The sequence below is a fragment of the Bubalus bubalis genome, chromosome 20 (assembly GCF_019923935.1).
Source record: "Bubalus bubalis isolate 160015118507 breed Murrah chromosome 20, NDDB_SH_1, whole genome shotgun sequence".
Lineage (NCBI taxonomy): Eukaryota > Metazoa > Chordata > Mammalia > Artiodactyla > Bovidae > Bubalus > Bubalus bubalis.
Window position 1 is genome coordinate 46654058 of NC_059176.1, and position 19034 is coordinate 46673091.

At 42.1% G+C, this 19034-nt stretch overlaps 1 long non-coding RNA gene across 1 annotated transcript; it reads left to right on the plus strand.

The window, feature by feature from the left end:
* Nucleotides 1–10782: 10782 nt before the first annotated feature.
* Nucleotides 10783–12796, plus strand: LOC123330759. The gene is made up of 3 exons (XR_006640367.1): nt 10783–10887; nt 11397–11432; nt 12399–12796. It is a non-coding gene; the product is annotated as an uncharacterized LOC123330759 (long non-coding RNA).
* Nucleotides 12797–19034: the final 6238 nt, after the last annotated feature.

Consider the following 19034-nt stretch of genomic DNA (forward strand, 5'->3'; position numbering starts at 1 on the left):
CACTGTATCTCTCTCTCTCTCTTTTTTTTTTTTTTAATTTGCCTAGAAGGGACATCATCTGCTATTTTCTTCCTCTGTTGCTAAATCCACTTACTGTATGATCCTCCAAGGTCCATCCTTGTGGTGACCAGTGGCTTAATTTCATAATTTCAGTGGCAATTTTTATATCTGAGTAACAGCCGATTGTATATATGTACCACGTTTCTTTAAGATTGAATCTGTCGGTGATGTTTTATTGAGTCTGTGTCTTGGCTATTGGAAGTAGAATTGCGGTGAACGTTGGAGTGCATGTGTCTTTTTGAATGATGATTCTCTCAGGATTTAGGTTCATGTGTGGGAAATCCATATCCTAGGCTTAGTTTTCTGGAAAGTTTTGTTTTTTTTTTTTTTTCTGGCATGGGGAAGCTGTCCTTTCTAGCAGCTGTTGCCAATGTCCATTCCTACTGACCATGCAGGGAGGTTCCCTCTTCTCCCAGCTCTCTCCCACATTTATTATCTGTTGACTTGTGAAGATGGCCATTCTGACAGGTGGGATTTGATTTTTTGTTGTCATTTTGATCGGCATTCCTCTCGTAATATTTAGGGATGTGGAGCATCTTGTCCTGAGGCCATCTGGGTTTTTTTTTTTTTCCTAAAGGATGTGAGGAAATTTTACCTGTTACAAGCTGCTTCTTGAAAGGCAGTTATGTTTGGAATTGATTTCTGCAATACCCACCCCAGGACCTTTCCAGGGGGCAGTGGTCATTAACAGCCACACAGGTGCCAGTAAACACTGGCGGGCAAGTTGTAGTTACAGGAAATGTCCAAATGGTGGCAGCACTTTGTCATGCCCAACTCTGGTTCCACCTGCAACCAGAGCCTTAGGGAAGGTCAACTTACTGGGTTATAAATTTGAGTGGAATGTGACTGAGCGAACCCCAAAGGCCATGAGTCTCACTGCTTCTGCTAAGTCGCTTCAGTCGTGTCCGACTCTGTGCAACCCCAAAGACGGCAGCCCACCAGGCTCCCCCATCCCTGGGATTCTCCAGGCAAGAACACTGGAGTGGGTTGCCATTGCCTTCTCCAGTGCATAAAAGTGAAAAGTGAAAGTGAAGTCGCTCAGTCATGTCCGACTCCTAGCGACCCCATGGACTGCAGCCTACCAGGCTCCTCTGTCCATGGGATTTTCCAGGCAAGAGTACTGGAGTGGGGTGCCATGAGTCTCACTGCTTCCCCCTAAAGCTTTACCCCCACCCCTGCCTCAAGGCTCATGCCTACCTGGGGCATCGCTCCCAGCTGAGGTGCCTAGGAGGCTGCACTCTCAGAAAGGAGGCTTCAACTGGGGACCCCAGCGCCAGGGCCCTGGATACTTGGTGACTTTACCCTTGCCCTCCAGGCCAGAGGTTCAGGCCACCATCAGTGGGTTGCACTAGGGATTCTGGTCCCAGCCAGAGAAAACCAGAGACAGTACAGGATTGAAACAGATCTCAATGAAGGGCATCCTGCCTGGCTGTCTAGACCCCACACTAGCCCAGCCCTGGAATTCAAGCCTAATCACATTCCTGGGATCAAATAGCATTCTTAGTCCAGCAGGTGGGAGGGAATAAACTAGGCATTACTTTTCCTTCCTTTTCTTTAATCTCCTGCCAACGCTATGTTGGAGTTTAGTTGATCTGCTGTTTTGCGCTTGTCTTCAGTGTGTTGCTGGCCAAAAGCTTGGCCTCTCTGCCCACTGAAGCTGAATGAAAAATATGGAGACAGAGTTTGGAGGAAATAGAAAGGTGGCTTTAATTCTCAGCTGGCAGAGAGCGGAACACAGTAGTCTCATGCCTCAAGAACTGCGCCCCCGGCTCCATGAGGTGTCCAGGGGCTTACATAAGATGAGGGACAGGGGTGACAGGATCTTGATTTCTTCCTCGTGCATTGTTTTGTCGACTAAAAAATATAGTCACACCCTGAAAGTAGAGAGTTATTTTATTTGATGCGAATGTTTAGAACTCCAAACCTAGGAGACAGCATCTCAGCAGCTCTGAGAAAACTGCTCCAAGGAGGCAGAGGGTAAGTCAGGCTATATACACATCTGCAACACAGAGAGCAGGCAGTCTGCACATCAAAGATCAGGTATCAGGTTAAGGAATCTAGCATTCTGTGTCTGGGGAGGTGCAGCCTCGGGGTCACTGCACCCACCCCTTTCCCGCGACCTCAGCCATCGGGGCCAGTCCTGTGTCCTTGCTCACCTTGCTTCCTGCACCCCCAGCCCCTCAGCAGTCACCGGGGGGGTGGGGGAGGGCAGCAGCAGCACCCCCTGGATCACAATCTGGGGAGCCCTCATTCACATTTGGGGGCCAGAAATCACTGATGGCGGTGACATTTCTTGTTCATTAATATGGCAGGAGATATTTTCATTTAACAATTTCAAAGACAGTCACAGGCTGGAGTCAGCAGCTCAGTCATTGAGTCTGGCCATTCAGTGGCTCTGTGGCCTTCTTTCCGGTGTGTAACACAAGGGCAAGGGTGTCGTAAGCAGATAGGGGATGTATTTAGCATTGAGTCTAAAGAAAAATGTGAACTGTAACGCCTGCAGAGTTAGGCTGCAGAAAAGCAGACTTACAGACATGCAGAGTTAGGCTGCAGAAAAGCAGACTTACAGACATGCAGAGTTAGGAGCAGTTAAAGTAAAAAAAGTAGGAATGTTCAGGCCTGCTCACTGTTCTCTTTATCTTCTTTGTTCTCAGGAAAGGGAAAGAGAAAAACTCATTCCTTTTTTTTTCCTTCCACTGCAACAAGTGTACAACAGACTGATTCAGTTATGACTTAATCATACAGCATATTTGTACTTTTTATTGATTCTTGTGCCATAGAGATTATTGAACAAGGTGGAGTAAAGTTCTCTGTGGTGAACATCAGGTCCCTGTGGAGGAACTATTAGAGATACAAATGTTTTTATATGTGCAAGGAACGAAGGAAGGAGATATTGCTTGTGGATTATCTACTATAGTGACAGGTATTTATTTATATGTTAGATATAAGTATTTCTATGTATATGTAAATAGAAGAAAGGAAGGCAGGAGATAATCCTTGTGGATTAGCTAATACAGATACAGATTTCTGCGGGTATGTTAGAGATCCAGATTTCAGTGCACAGGTGGAAGGAAGGCAGGAGATAATCCTAGTGGCTTATCTATTGCAGATACAGGTTTCTGTGTTTACATTAGTACTGGCCTCCTAATTCATCCCTAGCCCTTTTCCTTTTCTGGATTCTTTTTTTGTATTTGAAGCTCTGAGTCTCCTTTGGTGTTGTAAATTACTTCCAATGTATTTCTTTTTTTAAACTTTGCCTACAAGGGGCATCATCTGCTATTTTCTTCCTCTGTTGCTGACTCCACTTAGTGTTTGATCCTCCAGGGTTCAACCTTGTGGTGACTAGTGGCATAGTTTCATAATTTCAGTGGCGGTCTTCACGTCTGAGTAATGGCCCATTGCATATAAAGATTTAATCTGTCTGTTGTAAGTAGCGGTACAATGAAGGTGGGGGTTCACATGCCTGTTTGAATGGTGGTTTTCTCAGGACATTGACCAGGTGAGGGAACGTCAGATCCCAGGGTTAGCTGTCTCAAGGGGCAGTCTCTATCCCACCCTAGTCCTTCTTCCTTCCTTATTTATTATCTGTTTATCTTTTTTCCCCCAGTTTTGTGTTTCAATCCTCGCCAAATTTTAATGGAGCTGTTTGGTATAATTTGAGTATAGATCCTTTATCTGATATGTGTTTTGGAAATAGTCTCTTTCAGTTTGTGATTCATTATTTGATTTTCTGAATAAGGTATTTCATAGAGTAAAAGTTTTTAATTTAATAAATAATTTTATAATTTTTATTTTTTCTGAGTAAGTTTTTACTCATATGAAAGTGAGTAATTGTAAGGAAGTGAGTAATATGAATGTTATTAGTTGTATGAAAGTTATTAATTTTATGAAAGTTATTCAATTTATGCCAGTTATTCAATTTATGAAAGTTATTTTTATGGAAGTTTTAATTTTATGGAATATTGATCTACATATATATAGATAGATAGATAGATATTTATCTACCGAGAGATATAAATATCTATGTACCCAGAGATGTTAAAATCTACACATAGATATAAAAATTATATCTTGATAAAAATATCTGTGTACATATCTGTTTATATTCTTTGGCTAGGTGTGTTTTTCAGTCTTTACCAAATGTGAATGGGGCTGTTTGGTCTAATTTGAGTACAGATCCTTTATTCGATATGTGTTTTGGAAATGATTTCTTCCAGTCTGTGGTTCATCTTTTGGTTTTCTGAATAAGGTGTCTCCTGGAATAGAAATTTTTAATTTTATAAATAATTTTATAATTTCAATATTATGAGGAAGTTTTTAATTTGATGAAGCAGTTTTTAATCTCACGAAGTTTAAATTTTCAGAAACTTCTTCATTTTATGAACCTTTTTAATTCTTTGTTGCTGTTCAGTTGCTAAGTTGTGTCCAACTCTTTGTGACCCCATGGACTGCAGCACGCCAGTATTCTCTGTCCACTCTCTCCTGGAGTTTGCAAATTTATGTCCATTGAGTCAGTGATGCCATCCAACCATCAGATCCTCTGCTGCCCCCTTCTCCTCCTGCCCTCAATCTTTCCCAGAATCAGGGTCTTTTCAAATGAGTCAGTTTTCATGTCAGATGGCCAAAGTATTGGCGCTTCAACTTCAGCATCAGTCTTTCCAATGAATACTCAAGGTTGATTTCCTTTAGGATTGACTGGTTTGATCTCCAAGATGTCCAAGGAACTCTCAAGAGTCTTCTCTAGCACCACAGTTCAAAAGCATCAGTTCTGCAGTGCTCAGCCTTCTTTATGGTCCAACTCTCATATGCATGCTACTGCTGCTAAGTCTTCAGTCGTGTCCGACTCTGTGCGACCCCATAGACGGCAGCCCACCCGTCCCTGTGATTCTCCAGGCAAGAACACTGGAGTGGGTTGCCATTTCCTTCTCCAATGCATGAAAGTGAAAAGTGAAAATGAAGTCGCAGAGTCGGGTCCGACTTTTAGCGACCCCATGGACTGCAGCCTACCAGGCTCCTCCGTCCATGGGATTTTCCAGGCAGGAGTACTGGTGTGGGGTGCCATTGCCTTCTGCATACATGACTACTAGAAAAACCATAGCTTTGATTATACAGACCTTTTTCAGCAAAGTGATGTGTCTGCTTTTTAATACTCTGTCTAGGTTTGTTTAGCTTTTTTTCAGAAGAACAAATGTCTTTTAATTCCATGCTGCAGTCACCATGAAATTTGAAGTGCAGTGATTTTGGAGCCCAAGAAAAGAAAATCTGCCCCTGTTTGCATTTTTTCCCCATCTGTTTGCCATGATGTGATAGCACTGGATGCCATGATTTTAAGTTGAGTTTGAAGTCAGTTTTTTCACTCTCTCTTCCACCCTCATCAAGAGGCTCTTTAGTTCTTCTTAGTTTTCTGCCATTAGGGTGGTATCATCTGCATATCTGAGGTTGTTAATATTTCTCCCATCTGTCTTGATTCCAGCTTATGATTCATCCAGCCAGGCATTTAGCAAGATGTACTCTGCATATGGCCTTTTATACAGTTCGTGAGGTTCTCACAGCAAGTATACTGGGGTGGTTTGCCATTCCCTCCTCTAGTGGATCATGTTATGTCACAACTCTCTGCTATGACCCGTCCATCTTAGGTGGCCCTGCATGGCATGGCTCATAGCTTCACTGAGTTATGCAAGCCCCTTTGCCATGACAAGGCGGTGATCCATGAAGGGGATCCTTCATGTTGCTGACCCTTTTTCAACAACACAAGGGATGACTTTATACATGGACCTCACCAAATGGTCATTACTGAAATCAAATTGATTACATTCTTTGTAGCTGAAGCTGGAGGAACTATAATCAGTCAGCAAAAACAAGACTTGGAGCTGACTATGGCTCATATCATCAGATTCTCACAGAAAAACTCAGGCTTAAACTAAAGAAAACATGGGAAAAACACTAGACCAGCCAGGTATGACTTAAACCAAATGCCATATGGATTCACAGTAGAGGTAATGAATAGATTCAAAGGACTAGATCTAGAGTGTGCCTGAAAAACTATGGACACAGGTCTGTAATATTGTACAGGAGGTGGCAAACAAAACCATCCCAAAGAAAAAGAAAAGCAAGAAGGCAAAGTGGTTATCCAAGGAGGCTTTACAAATAGTGGAAGAATGAAAAGAATCAAAAAGCAAGGGAGAGAGGGAAAGGTACATCCAACTAAACGCAGAGTTCCAAAGAACATCTAGGAGAAACAAGAAGGCCTTCTTCAATGAACAATGCATAAAGCTAGAATAAAACAACAGAAGGGGAGAGACTAGAAATCTCTTCAGAAAAATTGAAAACATCAAGGGAGCATTCCACCCAAAGATGGCATAATAAAGGATAAAAATGGTAGAGAAGACAATGAAGAGATCAAGAAGAGATGAATACATGGAAGAACTGTATAAAAAAGATCTTAATGAACTGCATTACCACGATGATGTGGTTAGTCACCCAGAGCCAGACATTTGGGAGTGTGAAGTCAAGTGGGCCTTAAGAAGCACTACTGTTAATAAAGCTAGTGGATGCAAAGAAATTCCAGCAGAATTATTCAAATCCCTAAAGGATGATGCCATCAAGATTTTGCATTCATTATATCAGCAAATCTGGAAACCCAGCAGTGGCCACAGGACTGGAAAAGGTCAATCCTCATCCCAGTTCCCAAGAAGGGTAGTACCAAAGAATGTGCTAACCGTCTGACAGCTGCACTCATCTCCCATGCTAGTAAGGTCATGCTTAGAATCTTGCATGCTAGGCTTCAGCATTATGTGAACCAAGAACTTCCAGATGTCCAAGTTTGGTTTAGAAATGGAGGAGAAACTAGAGATCAAATTGCCAACATTTGCTGGATTATAGAGAAAGCAAGGGAATTTCAGGAAAACATCTATCTCTGTTTCATTGACAACACTAAAGCATTTGACTATGTGGATCATGACAAACTATAGAAAGTTCTTAAAGAGATGGGAATACCAGACCATCTTATCTGCTGAGAAATCTGTGTGCAGGTCAAGAAGCAACAGTTAGAACCCTGTATGAAACAACTGATTGGTTCAAGATTGAGAAAGGAATACGACAGCGCTGTCTGCTGTCACCCCATTTGTTTAACTTATACTTTAAGCACATCATGAAAAAGGCTGGGCTGGATGAGTTACAAGCTGGAATCAAGATAGGCGAGAGAAACATCAACGCATCAGATATGTGGATGATACCACTCTAATGGCAGAATGTGAAGAGGAACTAAAGAGCTTCTTGATGTGTGAAGGAGGAGAGTGAAGGAGCCAGCTTAAGACTAAATATTAAAAAAACTAAGATCATGGCTTCCGGCCTCATTACTGCATGGCAAATAGAAGGGATAATGTGGAAGTAGTGACAGATTTCCCCTTCTTGGGCTCCAAAATCACTGCGGTCGGTGACTGCAGCCATGAAATCAGATGATGACTGTTTTGGCAGGAAAGCAATGACTAACCTAGACAGTGTGTTGAAACGCAGGCACATTAACTCTGCCAAGAAAGGTCCATATAGTCAAGGCTATGGTCTTCCCAGTGGTCACATGCAGTTGTAACAGCTGGACTGTAAAGAAGGCAAAATGCCAAAGAATTGATGCCTTCAAACTATGGTGTCTGAGAAGACTCTTGAAAGTCCCTTGGACAGCAAGGAGATCAAACCAGTCAATTTTAAAGGAGATCAACCCTGAATATTCACTGGAAGGACTGATGCTGAAGCTCCAGGATTTTGATTATCTGATACAAACAGATGACTCAGTGGAAAAGTCCCTGATGCTGGGAAAGATTGAGGGTAGAAAGAGAAGAGGGTGTCAGAGGATGAGATAGCTGGATGGCGTCACTGATGCAAAGAACATGAACCTGGGCAAACTCCGGGAGATGGTGAGGGACGGGGAGGCCTGGTGAGCTGCAGTCCACGGGGTCACAAAGAGTCAGACACGACTGGCAACTGACGACAACAACACTGCGTGTAAGTTAAATAAGCGGGGTGACAATATACAGCCTTGACGTACTCCTGTCCCAGTTGGAACCAGTCCATTGTTCCACGTCCCATTCTAACTGTTGCTTCTTGACTTGTATCCAGGTTTCTCAGGAGACAGGTAAGGTGGTCTAGTGTTACCATCTCTTTAAGAATTTTCCCCAGTTTGTTGTGAGCCACACAATGAAAGGCTTTAATTGTTTGAAAATGTTTAATTTATGAACTTTTTTAATTTTATGAAAGTTTTAAATTTTATTATATAAAATATATATCTCTATTTTCATATATGAGATATGGACTTATATTGTCATAAAAGATGTACCAACATTTTCATATGACATACATATCTATATTGCCATATATGAAATATATATAGAATATTACTCAGCAAAATAGCAAAATAAAAGTGGGAGATGTTTTAAAACAGAAGATTCCATTAGGAAACTAATTTTGATGAGAATTTTTAAAAATCACATAAAGTAGTTTTCCTCTTAATTTTTCCTTTACAAAGAATTTATCAGTTAAGTGTAGCCAATGAATCTAATTACAGGATCAGTTCAGGTCAGTCGCTGAGTCATGTCCGACTCTTTGCGACCCCATGGACTGCAGCACACCAGGCTTCCCAGTCTATCACCAACCCCTAGAGCTTACTCAAACTCATGTCCACTGAGTTGGTGATGCCATCCAACCATCTCATCCTCTGTTGTCCCCTTCTCCTCCTGCCCTCAATCTTTCCCAGCATCAGAGTCTTTTCTAACAAGTCAGTTCTTCACATCAGGTGGACAAACTATTAGAGTTTCAGCTTCAGTCCTTCCAATGAACATTCAAGACTGATTTCCTTTAGGATTGACTGGTTGGATCTCCTTGCAGTCCAAGGGACTCTCAAGAGTCTTCTCCAGTACCACAGTTGAAAAGCATCAATTCTTTGGTGCTCAGCTTTCTTTATAGTCCAACTCTCACATCCATACATGACTACTGGAAAAACCATAGCTCTGACTAGATGGACCTTTGTCGGCAAAGTAACGTCTCTGCTTTTTAATATGCTGTTTAAGTTAGTCATAGCTTTTCTTCCAAGGAGCAAGCATCTCTTAATTTGATGACTGCAGTCACCATATGATCCAGCAATCTCACTCCTAGCCATACATCCTGACAAAGCTATAATTTGAAAAGATACATGCAATATTCTAAAAGAATGTGTGCATACCAGCTGCATATCTGACAGGTAACGTTTACTCTCACATCTGAGATATCAAATTTGTCTTCACATATTGCCTGCTATATGTAGACCCTTGGTTCACACTCTATGTAACCACATACTGTCATAATTAAATCCTATTTGAATTTTAGCTTTATTTTTAGGATGTGCTTTCCCTCTAACAGCAGAGGAGCATTCCCTCTTCTCCAGGCCATTTTTCCCTGGTATGACATTTCAACCCTCAAAAATGTTACCTGTTGATATGAATATCAATTTAATTCTAGCTCACTTTGAACAGAGAAGCAAAAAATCAGGGGGCCTATGTTTTCTGTTTTCTTTATGGAGAAAAATGAAACTGCTAGAAGAAAAAGTTCCTGCAGCTCATGTGCTCCTTGAATCACTAACTGTTGGCAGGGACTTCCTTTTAAGTGTGACCCTTCATTCATAATATAACAAATAACAGAATTAGATGAAAGTAGTTTGAAATGATGGCTGGCTGCTACCTAGAAAATCTGAAACAAAGAAAACAATGGAAATCGCAAAGATGAGGGTGTCAAGCTTCTAAGAATATTTTAGGTTTGCAAGTAATAAGTTGTATGCTTGAAATTTCAACAGTATATTTTTATACTGATAAAGAAAGTATTTTCCAAAAGACTTCCAGTGTGGTCACCTCCTGCTGGAAGCCTGGGATGCTGGAATCTGGCCACTTCCTGTCTGTCTTTACAGGACACTGGGCTGCACTCAGGAGTTTCTGGATCTCCCCTGGATCCTGACCATCATGTGACCAGAGAAATTGCTAACACTGTTGTTTTGCCTGTTGAAATGTTTAATGACACAGATCCTTTCAGTTTCCTGATGTGGATGAAGTGTGGAGCCCAGTGATGATTTCTTCTTCAAAAAATGTACATCCTAGCTCCCACACGAGGGTGAGCCCCCTGTTCAACAGTGAGACCCCCTGCATGGGGGTGACCTGTGCCTCCTGGGAGACCAAGTTTGAACCTGACCAAGTTCTGTCTACATGGTAGGTTTAGACCTCTCCAAGTCCTGTCAACACTGATGATGTTTAGGTGAGACCGCACACTTTCTGCAGTGAGAACATTTAGCCCTAACTGTTCTGTGTGCACTAAAACATGGAAAGCCGGGTAGAGACCAGGCCTGGCCTCTGTCCTGGGAAACTCCGTGCCTGCGTCTGAGCATCAGCACTCAGATGTCTGGGCTCTGGGGCTGGGTGGACTTCTCTGGGTAACTGTGCTCTTCTCTGAGTGGGCTTCCCTGGCCCTCCCAGGGGTCAGTGCTGCGGTCGGGCTCCTAGTCTTTCTCTCCCAGATTCACCTTCCCTGGGGCTCATGGAGACCCCTCAGGTGGGCTACCTGGTAATCATTCCAATTCACCAGCACGAGCATGGTGGGAAGGGAGGCAGGTTCACCTGGTGAATTGATTGCAGGGCACACGGATCAGGCAAAAAGCCAATGGGCAGCAGGTGAGGTTGCTGCTGTGATCTCCTTCCAGTGGATCGTCCCTCCTCAGCAGAGACCAGACCTGCCCTTTGCCTTTCAGCCCTGCATCCGGCGAGTGTTCTCCACACCTCGGTGGAACAGGAAAGAATCAAGCATGCCAGAACCAAGGTAGCGTGTTCAACATTATCATGACAGCTTTAGAAACAGTTAATATCACACAGACCCAAAGGGAGGAGAGGAAGACTTCTCTGGGACAGTGTGGGGAGAGGAGACCAACCCTGCAGTTCTTTCTACCATCCCAGGGGGTTACAGGAACCCACTCGTTTCTGCCTTAGGGGCCCAACCAGCAGAGACCTGAGGTCCTAACCAAGGGTCGTGGGCCCAGGTACAAGGTCTGGGGATTGTGTGGCTCTCACCCCATCCACATGGGTCAGGATCCTGTGTACACAGAGACCACACATCTGCCCTTTCCCTGCAGTGTGTCTTGTCCCCTCTGAGATTCCCAACGTCTGAATTGCGGGTGCTGCCCTGATTAACCTGTGGTCCTTTTTCTTCACCTTGTCACATTCATAAGAGATCAGGCACCTTTGAGTGGCTTGCTGCTCTGTGTTCTGCTGAGTGAAAACCTTTGGAGCTGTCATATTAATATCATAACATATCCCATATCCAATTCATAGGTCACCACTGTCTGGTTCCCCCTACACCAAGCTCAGGTAATGTAATTGTTATTTTGTATTGGAGTGAGTTGCTTTCTGATGTTTTTGTTTGTTTTGGATGTACATGAGCTTGATTCAGTTACACACAGACATATATCTGTTCTTTTATTTTTTCCCTCATATATGTTACTACAATTTTTTCAGTACAGTTTCTTGTTCTATTCAGAAAACTTAATATATTATCAACTTGATATATATTAGTGTGTATATTTTCATCCCAAACTCTCTTCTAACTTTCTTTTGATAATTGGAATTTGGTTTTCTCAGGCTGTGGGTCTGTTCGGTACATTAGTTCACTGGTATGAATTTATATATTCCACCTGCACACGTCACATATTTGTCTCTCTCTCTGACTTCCCTCACATAGAATTACAGTTTCTTGGTTCATCCATGCCACTGCCAATATCAGCATTTCGTTGTGCTTTATGGCTGAGTCGCATTCCAGTGTATAATGTACCACACAGTCTTCATACTTCTGTCAGTGGACACTTTGGTGGATTCTGTCTTGGCTGTTGTAAACAGTGCTGCCCTGAATATCAAGGTGCACATGTCATTTTGAATGAACACTTTTTTCTGAACCCAAGTCCAGGAATGAGATTGCAGGATCATATGATACCTCTACGTTTAGTGTTTCAAGGAACCTCCATGCCGTTTTTCACAGTAGCTTCACCATTTACATTCCCACCAAGATGGTAGGAGGATTCCTTTTTCCGTATGTTCTCTACATTATTTATTCTTCATAGATCTTTTCAATGATGGCCATTGTGACCCATGTAAGGTGATACCTTATTGGAGTTTTGATTGGCATCAATTTAATGATTATTTATAAGGAGTACCTTTCCATGTGCTTTATTATTTTACACATCGTGAGTACACTTTACCTCTGGAAACTGGCTTCTAGAAACCTGACCCTGTTTGGAATACTTTTGCGATGACTTACCCCAGGACATTTCTTGAGGGCAGGTGTCATTTAAAGCCCCATGGAACTTTGAAGAGCCCTGCACCACCTGTTTTACGGCTTCCCTCTTGGCTCGGTGGTAAGGGATCTGCCTACAATGCAGGAGACATGGATTTGATCCCTGGGTGGAAGATCACCTGGAGAAGGAAATGGCAATCGATTCCAGTATTCTTGCCTGGAAAATCCCATGAACAGAGGAGCCTGGCAGGCCACAGTCCATGGAGTTGTAGTCAGATGAGTGACTAAATTGAATGACTAAACAACAGCACCTGTTTTAATGTGTACATGTTGATCTGAACCAGCTAATTACTCCCTGCCCCCAGCCACATTTCTTTTTTGGTAAACATCAATTTCTTAATCTGTGAACCTGTTTCTCTTTTGTAATAAAGTTCATTGGTATCCATTTTTAGATTCCGCCAGTAGTGATATCCCACGATACTTGTCTTTCCTGTCTCACTTCACTTAGTATGATCACCTCTGGTTTTTTCCCTGTAACTGGAAATGTCATTGTTTCATCCTTTATTTCTGAGTTTTTTTTTTTTTTTTTAATTTTATTTTATTTTTAAACTTTACATACTTGTATTAGTTTTGCTAAATATCAAAATGAATCTGCCACAGGCATACATGTGTTCCCCATCCTGAACCCTCCTCCCTCCTCCCTCCCCATACCATCCCTCTGGGTCGTCCCAGTGCACTAGCCCCAAGCATCCAGTATCGTGCATCGAACCTTGACCGGCAACTCGTAAAACCAGTGGCTTTTATTTATTTTTTTTTTTAATTTTATTTTATTTTTAAAATTTACATAACTGTATTAGATTTGCCAAATATCAAAATGAATCCGCCACAGGTATACATGTGTTCCCCATCCTGAACCCTCCTCCCTCCTCCCTCCCCATTGTGTTGTGTATATGTACCCTGTCTTCTGTATCCATTCATCTGTCTTCATACACTTAAGTTGCTTCTGGGTCTTTGCTGGTGTACCTAATGCTGCCATGATTTTTGAGATGCACGTGTCTTTTTTTTTTCCCACATTGTTTCTTTTTTTTTAAATAAATTCATTTATTTTAATTGGAGGCTAATTAATGCACGTGTCTTTTTAAATTTTGGTTTCCTCTGGATCTACACCTATGTATGGTATTGCTGGATCACTTGGTACTTCTATGCTTAGTTTTCTAAGAACCACAATGCTCTCCCTGGTGGGTGTACTAATTTACACTCCCACCAACAGTGTAGGAGGGTTCCCTTCTCTCCACAGCCTCTGCAGAATTTACTGTTGTAGGATTTTTGATATGCCATTTTGATCAATGTGAGGTGATACCTCATTGTATATTTGACTTGCTTTTCTCTAAGAACTCGTGAGGCTGAGCATCTTTTAGTGCTTTATAGTCATCTCTACACCTTCTTTGGAGAAATGTGCATTTAGACCTTTGGTTGACTTTTTATTGGATTGTTTGTTTTTTGATATTGCACTGTACACATTGTTTGTATGTGTTGGAGATAAACTCCTCGTGGGTATCTTTGTTTGCAAGAATTTTTTCCATTCTGAGGGTTGTCTTTTTTCTTTCACTTGCGATTTCCTTTGCGGTGCAATTGCTTTTTAACATTTATTAGGTCTCATTTGTTTATTTTTGTTGTATTTTTCATGATTCTGAGAGATGGATCACAAATGCTACATTTTATGTCAAAGTGTGTTCTGATTTTTTCTTCAATAGTTTCACATTATCTGTCCTTTTATTTAGATCTTTAATCTATTTGCAGTTTATTTTTGTGTATGGGGGTAGGTTGTAGTCTAATTTTGTTCTCATTTTCATGCTAAGGAACCTGCCCCGTGTCCTCCACAGTGGCTGCTCCCAGTTTCCATTCCCAGCATCAGTGTGGGAGGATTCCCTGTGCTCTACACTCACTCCAGCATTTATTGTTTGTAGAATTTCTGCATATGGCCATTCTGATCAGTGTGAGAGGTGATACCTCATGGAAGTTTTGATTTGCCTTTCTCTCATATTTAGTGATGTTGACATCTCTTCACGTGTTTTTTTTTTTAAACAATGAGAGTTAAACTTATTCAAGTTGGCTTCTTGAATAAATATTCAAAACATCTTCCCTGTTTTGAATATTTTTCCAATGACCTCCCCTAGGACATTTCTTGAGGGCAGGTATTTTTCACTCACAGCCCTGCAGGCCTTGGGAATATTAAGTGCCCATGAGCAATGGTTTCAAAGTTGTTGTTATGGGAAATGGCCACAAGGTGGCAGCATGTCTTTCTGCCCAACTGTGGTTACTGAGGGAACAAGAGCCTTGGGGAAAGTTTGGTTCCTGGACTGTCAGAATGGAAGGTGCCAGAAGAAGCACTTAAGGCTTGTGTACCATTCTTCTTCCTTCCTAACCGTATCCCCTGGACACATCCCAGTTCCTGCAACACCACTCTGGGGAGGGTGCTTTCATAGGTAAATGGCAGGACCCTAAAGAAGGAGGCTGGAGGTGGGAACCCGACCACCAGGAGACAGGAGCCCACGGGGCTTTTCAAAGCTCTTTCAGCCCAGAGGCTCCACATCCTTTGGGTGCAGTAGGCGTAGTTTCACCGCAGGAGGGTCCTCCTGGATCTGGAGGTTGTGGGCCTGGGCAGAGGGGAGCAGGCTCACCTGGACCATGGGGCAGGCACACCCTCCCCAGCTCCATCAGCCCCGTGACAGTCCATCCTTGGGAAACAAGCTGCCCAGGCTTCAGGGATGTGACAGCAGCCCAGGTCACCAAGGCCTGAGGGGAATAGAGTCAGCATCTTTTGCTGTTTATTCTGTTTTTATCCTGTCATTTGAACCCTCCGCTTTGATTCAAACTTTGTCCCATTTTTTTCTTGTGGTGTATGTATTTTTGATACTGAGTGGCAGGGGCTGTTTGTATATTTTGGAGATGAATTCCTTATGTTCGTGTTTCATTTTTTATTTCCTTTGGTATTCAAGTGCTTTTAAAGCTAATCAGTCCCTTTTTCTGATTTGTAGTCTATTGTTCATTATCCTAAGATATGGATCCACAAAGAATTTGCTGTAATATATGTCAAATCATGTGCTGTTTATATTTTTCTCAAGAATTTCACAGTATCCATCCTTACATTTAGATATACTTCAGTTAAGTCGCTCAGTCATGTCTAACTCTTTGTGACCCCGTGAACCGCAGCAAGCCAGGCCTCCCTGTCCATCACCAACCCTTGGAGTTTACCCAAACCCATGTCCATAGATACCATCCAACCATCTCATCCTCTGTTGTCCCCTTCTCCTCCTGCCCTCAATCTTTCCCAGCATCAGGGTCTTTTCAAATGAGTCAGCTCTTTGTATCAGGTGGTCAAAACATTGGAGTTTCAGCTTCAACATCAGTCCTTCCAACGAACACCCAGGACTGATCTCCTTTAGGATGGACTGCTTGGATCTCCTTGCAGTCCAGGGGACTCTCAAGAGTCTTCTCCAACATCACAGTTTAAAAGCATTAATTCTTCTGCGCTCAGCTTTCTTTATAGTCTAAATCTCACATCCATACATGACTACTGGAAAAACCATAGCCTTGACTAGACAGACCTTTTTTGGCAAAGTAATGTCTCTGCTTTTTAACATGCTGTCTAGGTTGGTCATAACTTTCCTTCCAGGAGTAAGTGTCTTTTAATTTCATGGCTGCAGTCATGAAATTAAAAGACACTTACTGCAGTGATTTTGGAGCCCCCAAAAAATAAAGTCTGACACTGTTTCCCCATCTATTTGCCATGAAGTGATGGGACCAGATGCCATGATCTTAGTTTCCTGAATGTTGAGCTTTAAGCCGACTTTTTCACTCTCCTCTTTCACTTTCATCAAGAGGCTCTTTAGTTCTTCTTCACTTTCTGCCATAAGGGTGGTGTCATCTGCATCTCTGAGGTTATTGATATTTCTCCCAGCAATCTTGATTCCAGCTTGTGCTTCATCCAGCCCAGCATTTCTCATGATGTACTCTGCATATAAGTTAAATAAGCAGGGTGACAATATACAGCCTTGATGTACCCCTTTCCCTATTTGGAAACAGTCTGTTGTTCCATGTCCAGTTCTAACTGTTGCTTCCTGACCTGCATACAGATTTCTCAAGAGGCAGGCCAGGTGGTCTGGGATTCCCATCTCTTTCAGAATTTTCCACAGTTTATTGTGATCCACACAGTCAAAGACTTTGGCATAGTCAATAAAGCAGAAATAGATGTTTTTCTGGAACTCTCTTGGTTTTTCGATGATCCAGCAGATGTTGGCAATTTCATCTCTGGTTCCTCTGCCTTTTCAAAAACCAGCTTGAATATCGGGAAGTTCACAGTTCATGTATTGCTGAAGCCTGGCTCGGAGGATTTTGAGCATCACTTTCCTAGCGTGTGAGATGAGTGCAATTGTGTCGTAGTTTGAGCATTCTTTGGCATTGCCTTTCTTTGGGATTGGAATGAAAACTGACCTTTTCCAGTCCTGTGGCCACTGCTGAGTTTTCCAAATTTGCTGGCATATTGAGTGCAGCACTTTCACAGCATCATCTTTCAGGATTTGAAATAGCTCAACTGGAATTCCATCACCTCCACTAGCTTTGTTCATAGTGATGCTTCCTAAGGCCCACTTGACTTCACATTCCAGGATGTCTGGCTCTAGGTGAGTAATCACACCATCATGATTATCTGGGTTGTGAAAATCTTTTTTGTACAGTTTTTCTGTGTATTCTTGCCACCTCTTCCTAATATCTTCTGCTTCTCTTAGGTTCCTACCATTTCTGTCCTCTATTGAGCCCATCTTTGCATGAAATGTTCCCTTGGTATCTCTAATTTTCTTGAAGAGATCTCTAGTCTTTCCCATTCTATTGTTTTCCTCTATTTCTTTGCACTGATTGCTGAGGCTTTCTTATCTCTCCTTGCTATTCTTTGGAACTCTGCATTCAAATGGAAATATCTTTCCTTTTCTCCTTTGCTTTTCACTTCTCTTCTTTTCACAGCTATTTGTAAGGCCTCCCCAGACAGCCATTTTGTTTTTTTGCATTTCTTTTCCATGAGGATGGTCTTGATTCCTGTCTCCTGTACAATGTCACAAACCTCCGTCCATAGTTCATGACGCACTCTGTCTATCAGATCTAGGTCCTTAATCTACTTCTCACTTCCACTGTATAATCATAAGGGATTTGATTTAGGTCATACCTGAATGATCTAGTGGTTTTCCCTACTTTCTTCAATTTAAGTCTGAATTTGGCAATAAGAACTTCATGATCTGAGCCACAGTCAGCTCCCAGTCTTGTTTTTGCTGACTGTATAGAGCGTCTCCATCTTTGGCTGCAAAGAATATAATCAATCTGATTTCGGTGTTGACCATCTGGTGAGGTCCATGTGTAAGTCTTCTCTTGTGTTGTTGGAAGAGGGTGTTTGCTATGATGAATGCATTCTCTTGGCAAAACTCTATCAGCCTTTGCCCTGCTTCATTCCGTACTCCAAGGCCAAATTTGCCTCTTACTCCAGGTGTTTCTTGACTTCCTACTTTTGCATTCCAGTCCCCTATAATGAAAAGGACATCTCTTTTGCGTGTTAATTCTAAAAGGTCTTGTAGGTCTTCATAGAACCATTCAACTTCAGCTTCTTCAGTGTTACCAGTCGGGGCATAGACTTGGTTTACCGTGATATTGGGGGTTTGCCTTGGAAACGAACAGAGATCATTCTGTCGTTTTTGAGATTGCATCCAAGTACTGCATTTCAGACTCTTTTGTTGACCATGATGGCTACTCCATTTCTTCTGAGGGATTCCTGCCCACAGTAGTAGATATAATGGTCATCTGAGTTAAATTCACCCATTCCAGTCCATTTTAGTTCGCTGATTCCTAGAATGTCGATGTTCACTCTTGTCATCTCCTGTTTGACTGCTTCCAATTTGCCTTGATTCATGGCCCTAACATTCCAGGTTCCTATGCAGTATTTCTCTTTACAGCATCAGACCTTGCTTCTATCACCAGTCACATCCACAACTGGGTGTTGATGTACTTAGATATACGATTTAGAATTTATTTTTGAATACGGTGTCAGGGTGTATTCTAACCTTATTCTCATTTTCATGGCTGAAGAAACCTTCAGAGTGTCCTTCATAGTGCCTGTCACCAATTTACATCCCAAGCATCAGTAGAGAAGGGTTCCCTTTGTTACCACACCCCTCCAATACGTGTTGATTGGAGAGTGTTTGACAAGGGCCATTCCTCCCAGTGTGATGTGATACCTCACTGCAGCTTAGACCTTCATTTCTCTATTATTTAGCAATGTTTCCATCTTTTCACGGGATTTTTTTTTTAATGCTGTGAATTAGCCACTTGAAGTTGGGTTCTTGAAGGCCTTCCGCATTTTGAATTCTTTTTTCAATGACCACTTTTAGGACGTTTCTCAAAGGCAGGCGTTTTTTACTTACAGCCCCTGGATCCTTATGAATATTTAATACCCAGCAGCACAGCTCTGCATGGTGTTGTTACAGAAAATGGCCACAAGGCGGCAGCACTTCTCCATGGTACAATTTTTCCTTTTTTTTTTTTTTCCCCCCGTAATTTCCTTGTAATTTTATGTCGGAATATAGTTGATTTCTGATGTCTTTGTTTCAGGTGTACAAGAACTCGATTCAATTATACATAGC